The sequence below is a fragment of the Pinus tabuliformis genome, chromosome 8 (assembly GCF_031772625.1).
Source record: "Pinus tabuliformis cultivar Carrire ecotype Pingquan chromosome 8, CPIR1, whole genome shotgun sequence".
Lineage (NCBI taxonomy): Eukaryota > Viridiplantae > Streptophyta > Pinopsida > Pinales > Pinaceae > Pinus > Pinus tabuliformis.
Window position 1 is genome coordinate 986,871,238 of NC_142294.1, and position 11,119 is coordinate 986,882,356.

Consider the following 11,119-nt stretch of genomic DNA (forward strand, 5'->3'; position numbering starts at 1 on the left):
AAAGCCCAAGCCTAAGTTTCCTGTGGTGTGTGGGATGTATTGAAGGCTGCCATTAGAACTATACAGGTCGTGTTACCTCTGGTTGTGCGCAGGAGTTGGTATAATCCTGCTAACTGTTCGTGCACCATCCTTTATCAACATCAAGCCATTTCAGATTTGCTGGAGGAGCACTAGATGAGTTTGCAGAGGAAAGAGACATTGGTTCTAAAGCTTTCGTCCACCCTTCACACAAGGATTCTGTACAAGGAACAAGTTTCTCACTGTCTTGAAATTTCACTCTGTATTCTAGGTTCTCTTTATCTCAAATGTTGTGTCTTTATGGCTGAGTTAAATGTAAAGTCTGTCTATTCTCAAATCTGATATCAATTATTTTATAACAATTTATAATGCAATTATGGCTTAGTATATATATCAGTCCAACATGTTAAATGTTCTTTATTTCCATTATGCATATTTGCTTGGCAATGAATAACTAGAAGAACACCTACACCACTTGAGGAGTTGATATGATTAATGAAAAATCACCACTGGGTAACTTACCCGAGTCAAGTAAATTAAAAATTACACCTATAATATTATGTATACAATGTGTTTACAAAATCTATCACTTGACAATTTCATTAAAACTCAAAGGTCATTTGGAATTTTGCAAGAGGGTATCTTACATAGTCAACTATCCAAAATGCAAGGGAAATCACTAAAAATCATGGGTCAACTTCCAACATAAATGACACTATAGGGTTCCTACTCATAGATTTTCAATGACTTGCTTAGTTCATCCACCATGAGACTTTGATACAATGGAGTATTACTAATGAGAGATTTTTGTATTATTATTATTTTGGCATAAAGGCACTAAGGAAGTAGCTTATATGCTATTGTTGACCACTTAGTAGCTTATATGTTATTGTTGACTACTTCTCTCCACCAATGTGATGAATTTTTATCCATAAATATGGTGAAAAGACATGCAACATTCATATTCATATCACAACCAATCAACTATTATGCAAATAGAAGACACCACACCACTTCCATATAGTTTCCTAATTAATAATTAATATCATCATCATAATATATTGAAATTTATATATTAAAATGAAACACTTTTATAAATCAATATATGATAATAATTTTATATAAAAAATATTCATATCTCAAAAAAATTCAAACTACATATACTAAATAATCCTAACTTAATAATTGAAATTTTAATTAAAATTATATGTAAAAAATTTGCTTTTATTTTTGGAAAAAAGCCAAACAACAAACCTAATCACATCACAACAAATTAACCATTACTCATGTTTAAAAATAAATCATAAATATTATATTGTAATATAATCATAACCAATGCAAGATTGGAAGATAGAGTAGAGTATAGATTATCCAAGATAATAGCATTTAATATTTAATTGAAAAATCACATTCGAAAGCAGTGATGTAGGGGTGGCGGAATTTCCAAAATCATAAAAAGCGACTCTCATCTCGTCTGGTAGTGTAAGTGGATTTTGATAGTTATGTGTGAGCATGCAAATGGTTGGAAATGACTAGGCAGTAGTGAAGATCCATCAAAAACAAGTCAAACTCACCCGGGGTGTTAATTTTCTTTTACTGCGGTGAATCTGCTTGTACTTCTTCCGGGACACGACCCATGATGGTCCTCGTTGTTATCGCTCAAGCGCGAGCAGGAAGTGGGAATGGAGGATGACTGAGACGATATTCGATCAAACCCTTAATTTTATACCCTACAGCACAGCCCAGCACCGCACAGCGCAAGGTATGTAATTGATTGCTGTTAGATAATTCTTATTTTGTTTTCTTAGCAGGTTGTGATGTTAGCCTTGCACCCACCTGGTTAATTAAATAAGATCCATCCTGGGACATGGGAAAGAGGAGGGGAAGATGGAACCTGGTGTTGTACTCAATTCAATTGCGACTGTTTTATGGAATTGAAATTGAAAGAAGAAGTTAATGGCTGAATCAGAGGGACTAGGGTTCGATTCCGGGGAGGGTCTAGGGACACCTGCTGCGTCATCGTTGCCTCCCCGGAAGCGTCTGCTTGCGGGTTTGAAGAAGCAGCAGCAGCAGAATGGGTGGCTGTCTTCCTCTTCTTCATCTTATTCTTCATCTCCTGCAGCGTCCACTGTCGTGAATTCCCCATCCCCAGCCCCTGCAGTCCTTAAAGGGTTTGGGAACTCTCATTCAAGATCTCCCCAGGAGATTGTAGAAACATCCAAAGCTGCAGCTTTGGCCGCTGCAGAGGTCGCTGCCGCTGCCAAGAGAGTTGCTGTTGAAAAAGCTGCGGAAGCCGTGAAGGCGGCTGCTGCCGCCAAGTCTGCCCTAGAATTGGCAGCTTCTGCAGCAGCTATGGAAGAAATGGAAGGCAGAGGGTTTTGTGTTAACGCAAAAGTAAACCTACTAAGAAGAAGCACGTGCCCATCAAACTTCTTTATAAAGGGGAACAAATTGGGACGGGAGCAGAGGAAGAGGAAGAGGAAGACAGACCGTCTACAGTGTTACTGCGTTCTAAACGCAACCCTGTGAAAGTGAAGCATGAACCCATCAAGCTTTCTTACAAAGGAAAGAGGATCGAGACAAAGGGAGTGAAAGATGACGCAATCACAGTAGTGATGCCGCATTCGTTAAATGACGAGGAATTGGCTCGTCAGCTGCACCGTGCAATCAACAGCTCTCCAAGGATTTCTAGGAATATGGGGCACTTGAATGTACGCCTTCATTCAGAAAAACGGATGGATTCTAATTTATGCTCGCCATCTTCTAGTCCTGTTAGCCCACCTAAGAAATCTGATCGTCCGACCCTGAGGTTCGTATCTTCTGTAGAAGCTGTGGTTTCTGATAGACAGCATGCTTCAGAAGAGCTGGGAGCCTGCGCTTACAGTAAGGCTGTTACTAGTAATGTAGATGATTGGTCCTTGGAGGCAGAGGTCTGTAATTTGGACAAAGTGGCAGAAACTGCTTCGGAAGCTATGGAGGAAGAGGATTTTGAACTGAGAAAGAACAAAACAGAGGCATCTATAATGGAGGAAGAAGCTAGTTGTTCTTTACGATGTAATGGACCTGCTGCAGATCAGCATGATTTTGACATTAAGGATGCCATTAGTGTGAATAGAGGAGGACTCAAAAGAAAAAAGACATCATTAAATACTAGAAATATTGAAGAATGTGAAGAAGCTGGATTGTCTAAATCTAGCAGGACTCAACTCCACTCTCGAAATCATCAAGAGGACCATCTAGGTCAGCGAACTGAAGGTTCTCCTTTAACTGATGAGAGCACATTGAGATCACATGCTAAGCGATCTAACATGAGGCGTAATTTGGAAAGGAGGACAAAGTCTATATCTGAAGATTTTGCCCAGGAAAGTGATCTTTCAGTGGAAGCAACATCAACCTGTCGTAGGGATATACTTAAACCAGATAAAAAAATTGCAGGCAGGGTGAATTTATCTTCTACCCAATTAAGCCACTCTCTGCCTCCTAAAACTCCTATCTTCACAAGTAGATCAGCAAGGCGGCGTGCCTGAATATTGCAGGTAACGGCACTAAACTAAGAGAAACGAACCTTTATTTTAAACAGGTAAACCATTGTTAATTGTCTACTTTCTCTTACAGAAGGATAAACCACCTGATGATTAGCTTTGGGAAAATCCAACCATATAGTTTTCCTATATCTGAAATTGGTGTTGGCTTCATCCTGAGATGCTTCAGAAATTGCATAAATTTTTGCATTATAGATAGATCCAGTTAAAAATGAAAAGCGTTAATTCAATTAGAAAATCAACAAGCATCAAAATTTCAAAACTTTCCTTTATTCGTACATCTCTAAGGATCAAAATATCAAAGCCCTCTATTTTTTGTTGTGTTTGGCAGGGTTGGCACATATTTAAATTCGCTCAGAATAAGTCTCTTGTTTGCCAACTCTATGTTGGTGTATTTATTTAGATATAAAAGTTGTGAAGTGCATTCTATTTTGAAGTTCTCATTTTCAGGAAAGTATATGGGAGGTTTCACGACCTTGGTTCATGTCAAGTATCAAATACCATATGTGTATAGGTTGGTCTTTTCTTACACAAGCCACACTTATTTCAGTACCGAGTTTATAATGAAGAATTTGAAATGTCAATACAAATCGATTTATTGACAGGCTCTGTATCCTTTTAGCATGCCTGGAGTCCTGTTGTTATTCTTCTTTTATTGATAATTACTTGAGATTTTGATAGCATGAACTGTTCTCAATGAATTCTTGTGAGTCAAATTCTTCATCAAAGATTTTCTAGTGTCTGAGTAGCCTTTTGATATATCTAATTAGCATTGTCTATGCTGGAAACTTTGCATTCGTGGGCTATTTTATGCAAACTAGAGAAAATTATTGTAATTTGTTTATTTTTAGAACAACCATTTATGAATACGACGAAAAACCATCAAAATCTGGAAAAACAATTTCCCAAGGGAGTCTGTACTGTCCTTTCTTCTTATTTTCATAGTGACATATTTTGGGAAAGTGTGGGGTGGGGGGGGTTTATTATAAGTTGCTTCATTAGATTGAGTGCCGATTTGCTTTATTTGTCCAGATTTGTGCATTTTAAATTTCATCTATAAAATGAATTTATTTTTCAACCATTTCTTTGAAAAAAAATCAAAATATATTATCCCTCTGAAATAAAAAAGTACATGCAAGGCAGCCTTTCTGGTATTTCAGACTTACCTACTTTCTTTTCTCTTCTATCATATGTATATTCTATAGCATCTTATAGTGGAGCCAGGTATTTTTCTCTTAGTAGCTTTCATGTGACTTTTTATTCTTCTAGCTATAGTAATGGCCTTTTCCAAAGAGTCAGGTTTGTCCATTCTCACCTTAGTTCAAATTTCTGCCCTGAGGTCTGAAGTAGAGATGGCTCACACCATATCTGTAAAGACTCTGGCCTTGGACTCCAAAAATGGGAACCTTTCATTGTATTCTTTGATTGACATATCCTTTTGGAACAGAGCACGTGCTCAACATCATAAGGCTCATCCCAATTGTGGGTTTCCTTCTGAGCTAATGCATCTTTTAACTAGCACTAAACGTTGTAGATATTTTAGCAATCCATCTCTGAATCCCATGTATGGGTTGCCCCATTCAAATGCTGTAGGGATACATTTAAATTTTATCTTGGTTTTGCATGTGGTACACCTCGGATGCCAACTTGATCTTGCTTAACCAAGTATGAACTTCCACTTTGCCACCATGTTATATTGTGGGATCTTCATCTGAATATTGAAACTGGGTCTGTGAGAGGTTCATGGCGATGATGAGCTGGGATTCGGGAGGAGTGTTGTTACCTTTCATTTCTTAAGGATTCATATTCTCCTCTTTCCCTTAGAGATATGGGGTTGTGAAATGAAGACTCTAGATTAGGTTCCATGGGCACTTTACCTCACACAAACTGCCTCATGTCTTCGACAAACTTCATGAAACTTTCCTCTCGCTCTTCATTAGTCACATTAGATTGTGATCTAGTCATCAACATATATATTTTTTAAGAGACTCATAAAAAAGGGGGAAAACCCACTCTCTGATATCGACTTGCTTTTAAATTTTCAGGACATGGTAAGGAGGCCTGCATTCCCACAATGTGGATAGCTTTAAAAACTGAGAACTCTCAAAACTTATAGTAAGGATAGGAGATCTAAGAACACATGGATAACTGAAACATATGAACAGCAAGTTCTAGGTTTCTTCGGCAGTCAATCACACCTGTTTTCTCTATCAACTGAAAAGAAAACTGTACAATGCAATCACTTCAAAATCCTATCAATATATATCAAAATGGGGAAGACCCTGCCTTTCTTGCATATAATAAGAAGGCTAGGCCCTAGGGTTTACAAGGCATCACCATTACCCTAGGCACCTAGGATAGAGTGCCCAGCTTGCATGACTTTACTTAAACTGGAATAAGGCAACTTCACATAGTGCATTGCCACTAACCTTGGGATCTGTGCCCTAGTCTAAGAATGGAATCACTCCATAACTCATGCACGCTTAAGATAAATCTGCAAAAACAAACTGAAAATAGAAAAGTCTCTTTCTAATTTTCTAAGTTTGAACTGACAGCGAAACTTGAAATAGCTTAAAGTTGGTACATGCATGTGTATCTGTGCCCTAGTCTAAGAATGGAATCACTCCAAAACTCATGTACTTTTGCTAAAACTGGAAAATCTAATGTAAACTGGAAAAGCAAATTTAAATTAGAAAAGGCACCTTCTGGTCCTGAACTGACAGCTAAACTGAAATTAACCTAAGGCTGAGCATGCATGCACCCCTTATCTCTCTCCATAACTGCACCTCCCTGCTGCTACTGTTGTGCCCTCATCAACACTGTCCTCCCTGCTGTGCACAGGAACCGAGGACAAGGGATCTGCTGGTGTGCCTATGCTGAAAGCCTAAAGGTTACCATGGACTGAGCAACACAAGTAAATTATCACTTGCAATATTCCTGTACCTGAAATGGAACTAGTTTCCACTGCAACTGTTGAAGCAACCAAAAAAGAAAACTAAGAGTAACAAAAATAAGAGCCAAAACAAGTAAAAAGAGTGGGGGCAGCACTTGCACATCCAAGGGCAGATTTTTTCTCCAATAAACCAGCAACTGGTTGATTCTATTGAAAAAATGATAAGAAATATGTATGCGATGGGGGAACTGCTATTTATAATTTTATACGAATAATGAGGTAAAACTGCAAAACCCTAACTTAAAGCTTAAGTCACTAATAAGAGCCCACAAGTCCTTATCATATAAGTGTGGCCTTTTCACAAATATAACAATATTACAAATCACAAGCATAGCACATAAACACAGATGTACAGAGACAATAATTGATAAGAAAGTTGTTGTTAAGCACACAACAATCTTGTCTTGCCTTATTATTTAAATCAGTGTGGAAAAAGTTGCGATAAAATCAGCAAAGTCTGATTTTATCGGTCAGATTTTTGGTGACTTTTTGGAAAACGAAAAAATTGGGATTTTATCGAAAAAGTCTGGATAAAATCGAGAGTTTTTCCAAAAAATTGTGAGTGAGGTAGTTTCTTTAACGACTTTTTAATTTTTTTTTTTTGAAAAAATTGGGATTTTATCGAAAAAGTCGGGAGTTTTTTCAAAAAAATCGTGAGTGAGGTAGTTTCTTTAATGACTTTTTTTTTAATGAATATTTTTGTATTTTTTTAATCTTGCAGACTCTTTCAAAAACCTCCCGACTTTAATGACTTTAATGATTTTGATTTAAACAGGGGTAAAATCCATTTCCGCTATAATAAAATTTAAGTGGTCCTTGCATCAATAGGATCCACTACCAATTCAACAATCCTTCCAATGTCTCGGGGTCTGGCTAGGATCCATTAAATTTCCAATCAGAGCATTATCAATAAACGGAAGGGCTTTGCTGAGTGGAGCATTAGATTTCACCAATAACCGCACAGCTTCTTTGACTCACTTCACAAAACGGTTCTGTCCATCACTGTTCTGCCTCACTTAGCTGCCGAACCAGCTAACGTTTTCAAATCATCCCTGGCTTGTTCAAAGGGATGAGAAGGGGAGCAAGTGCCCCCAATTTGGCTTAAATGTGGAATGTCAGATCAGAGGACCCTAGCAGGAAATCCTAGCCTTCTCCCTGCATGCGAAAGAAAATAGAGCTTGAATTTATTTTTCAATTTAAACTGCCGTCTTTTTCACATTGCTGTCATTTAGGTTTGAATCTGAAATAAGATGCCATAGAATCAAAACATTTCTCTGGTTTTGAACTATTTAGGGCAAAACACTTATATCCAATTGCTATTCGGCTTTTGAAAACTTAAATAGAAACACCTTTTTTGCTTTGCAATTTTTTAAAATTGTAGGCTTCTCAGAAGATTTATGTTATGAACTTATGTCTAACTTCTATGTCTTATTGTTCTAATCAATTACATCGTGAATAATGAGTTCTCTAAAATAACCATCAGCCATATGTTGCTATGATCATTGTAGAACTTTGAATATCTTTATCTCTTAGACATGTGCATAATCATACCTAGGTAGAGCCTATTACATTAGTTATTGATACATAAACAGAAAGAGCCAATTTCAAATTTTGCGCAAGGAACTCTAATTGTCTTCTACTATCTGTGAGTAGATTGCAGAAACTTTGACAAAATATTAGATGTACACTACAAGTAGAAAATTTTCATGATGATTAGCAACTCATCTGTCACAGGTTAAAAGATTCTGAATGAAGATAATCTATTGGCTAGCCTAGGTCATTCTCTATAAGGTTGCCACTTTACTACATAAGTTGTTTTGGTCCTATATTAATCTAGTTAATTAGGTCTATTTTCCCGATTAATTCAAGAAAGCTTTGGCTAAGAGTGATAGAATGATGTTAGTGCATACAAGTGGCCGTCTTTTAGTAATGACTCTGGATTATTTATCTTCCCCAGGGGTTGACCTAATTGTTATATTCTTTTTGGTTACCAGAAAGTGCATTTTTGCTATCTATTTATTGGACTACAGGTTGGGATCAACAGATTCACATCTGGCCCTGTAGGACTCTTGTGGGAAAACGTTGCAGTTAGCGCATTTCTCATCTTTTATGTATCTACGACCTTCCCTAAATGCCATTTACAATGATTATTTTAGGGTCATTTGGATGTTTAGATTTTGACCATATTACTGCCTACTTTACAAAAGGAGTAACCTAAATAAGGTTATGGCTGATTTGGAGATGCTTGTAGAGGTAGAGGTGGTTTATGTGTAAATTAAATTTGCCTCTGGCTTTGCATGTTCTAATAGTTTTACGACTTACTTTTAAGCCCTGGTTTATGGAGGAGCCTATCTTACTGTACTTGGTCTTACTCTTCTATTTCAAAATCAAGTTTGCTATAAATTAACCCTGATAATATATGCAGCTTGATTTTGAAATTTCTATTCGATATATTAATCTTCTGGTTCTTGAGAAAAAAGCTGGTCTATGTTACATGCTTGATTGGAGTCCAAGTTTTCCTATTTGTTTTTCTTTTGAATTTACTTATTGTAACAAAATTGATGTAGCTAAGGGGAAGCTCAATTTTGTTTAATTTGATATTAATTCCTCCTTGGTTCATTGTTATGAACAAAACTTCCTAGTAAATAGATGTAAAATACTGAAGTTAAATAAACAAAATTATCTATTAAATAGATGTAATACTGAAGTTGAATAAACAAAACTATCTATTAAATAGATGTAATGATGAAGCTGATTGCATGCTTACTATAGTTCTAAGTTTTATCAAGCTTATTTTATTTTTCTTGCTTGTTGAAAGTGATCATTTCTATTTGTAAAATCAGAGAGCTACTGAAACTATGTGTTGCCTTGTTATTCCATGCATTTGGATCTTCCCATTTGCAGGTCTTGTTATCTAACTAGATGTACCCTTTTCTCAGATCGCACTTCCTTCTCCGACACACTTTCCTTTGGATCCGTTGGACTCTTGCATTGAAATGGCAGAGGTGGCTCCATAAATTGAGGTCTCGTGTTCAAGATATATGCATGTCAGGATTTAGTTTTTACATATTTTAATAAAGCTTCTTACAAGACTGCAAGCGGTTAATGGGATATCCAGTGATGTGAACTTCTGCTTTACAATTCGAATGAAATGTTATGAAAAAGCTTGTATAGTTGGCCTGTCCTAGCTAACATACCTATCTATATGTTTACCTCAACTAAGATGTCACATCTAGTGTTTTGTTTTCTAGAACTGCAGCAGTTGTGGAAGCCTCTTGCAGTATTTACAGTTTAGAATCAGCTTTTCCCTGTGGTTTTCCTCATGTATTTTTTCAGGTACGTGCTGACATTCTTTCACAGCAGCACATTGCATAATTTAGTTGGAAGATAGGATCATGCAACGTCATTGAAGCTATTACCTCTTATTGTAGACTGTGAATGCCTGCATACATAACTACTGTATCATTGTTGAAGTTCAGAATGGTCCAATTAGGCATTCCTCCATTTTCTTTTGTGTGGATACTGCAGCCATTCCTCTTTCCTTTCCTATAGAAAAAACAATATTTGACATTACATATATTTTATTTGCTGCTTGCTATGGGGTTGGATGCTTCTATTATTTTGTCTTTTTGTCTATGCTGCACTAATTTGTGCTATGGTCTGTTTCTTTTGTCTTCCTTGGACATGTTTGTAACTTTGTAACATTATTCAGGCTTTGTAGGTTGGTCTGTTTTTTGTGCTATTTAGTTTAGTTTTTCTGTGGCTCAACATGATTGAAACTACAAAAAATAAGACATAGATCTCAGTGATATAAAATCTCTTGCTGTTAGTGTTGAGATGTCTTAAAAGAGATGTTCTTTTATGATAGTTGTCTTGCACGATATGACTGCTAAGTTATGACTATCATATTTCAGTGTCAAAGCAGAGTGTTTAAAGGTTTCACTGACCACAACTTATTTGAGAATGAAATATTAAATTTGGTGAGCTTCCTTTTGAAGTAAAATGTTACCATGGCAGACATTGGCAGCATATGACTGCTAAGTTATGATTATCATATTCCAGTGTCAAAGCAGAGTGTTTAAAGGAAGCTCACCAAATTTAGTAGCTTTAATGCTGTAGTGTACGCTACAGAGTTGGCATTGGACTAAGAAAGAACTATACTCTCCTCTCTTCTTTCTTTCATTTAGTGATGATGATGCAAATCTTGTCGAAGCTTTTACATATATATGCGTAGAATAAATTTGCCTCTAGCTTTCGATATTGTCACGGTTTTCTATTTTAATTGAAACTTCAGTTTGTATAATTTCGTTTCCTTGAACTTATATTTTTCATGATTTATCAATTACTAATAGAAATTTTTTCATGATTTATCAAATAACAATATATGAACTTAGACCATTTGACATGGATAATAGTAGTATTGAAAGACAAAGTACAAGGCTTACAAGGCTTTCTTTATTACTACAGCATTCCTGTTACTTCAGCCTTTAAGCACTCTTTGTGCATTATCTTATAAGAAGTGCTTAAAAGGATAATACTATAATCTAAAACTTAGACCATTTGACATGGATAATAGTAGTATTGAAAGAGAGTACAAGGCTTTCTT

At 36.4% G+C, this 11,119-nt stretch overlaps 1 pseudogene across 1 annotated transcript; it reads left to right on the plus strand.

The window, feature by feature from the left end:
* Positions 1-1,567: 1,567 nt before the first annotated feature.
* LOC149238724 (uncharacterized) lies at positions 1,568-10,107 on the plus strand (annotated as a pseudogene). Its single transcript, XR_016246398.1, has 2 exons — positions 1,568-3,554; positions 9,453-10,107. The product of XR_016246398.1 is annotated as an uncharacterized LOC149238724 (transcript).
* Positions 10,108-11,119: the final 1,012 nt, after the last annotated feature.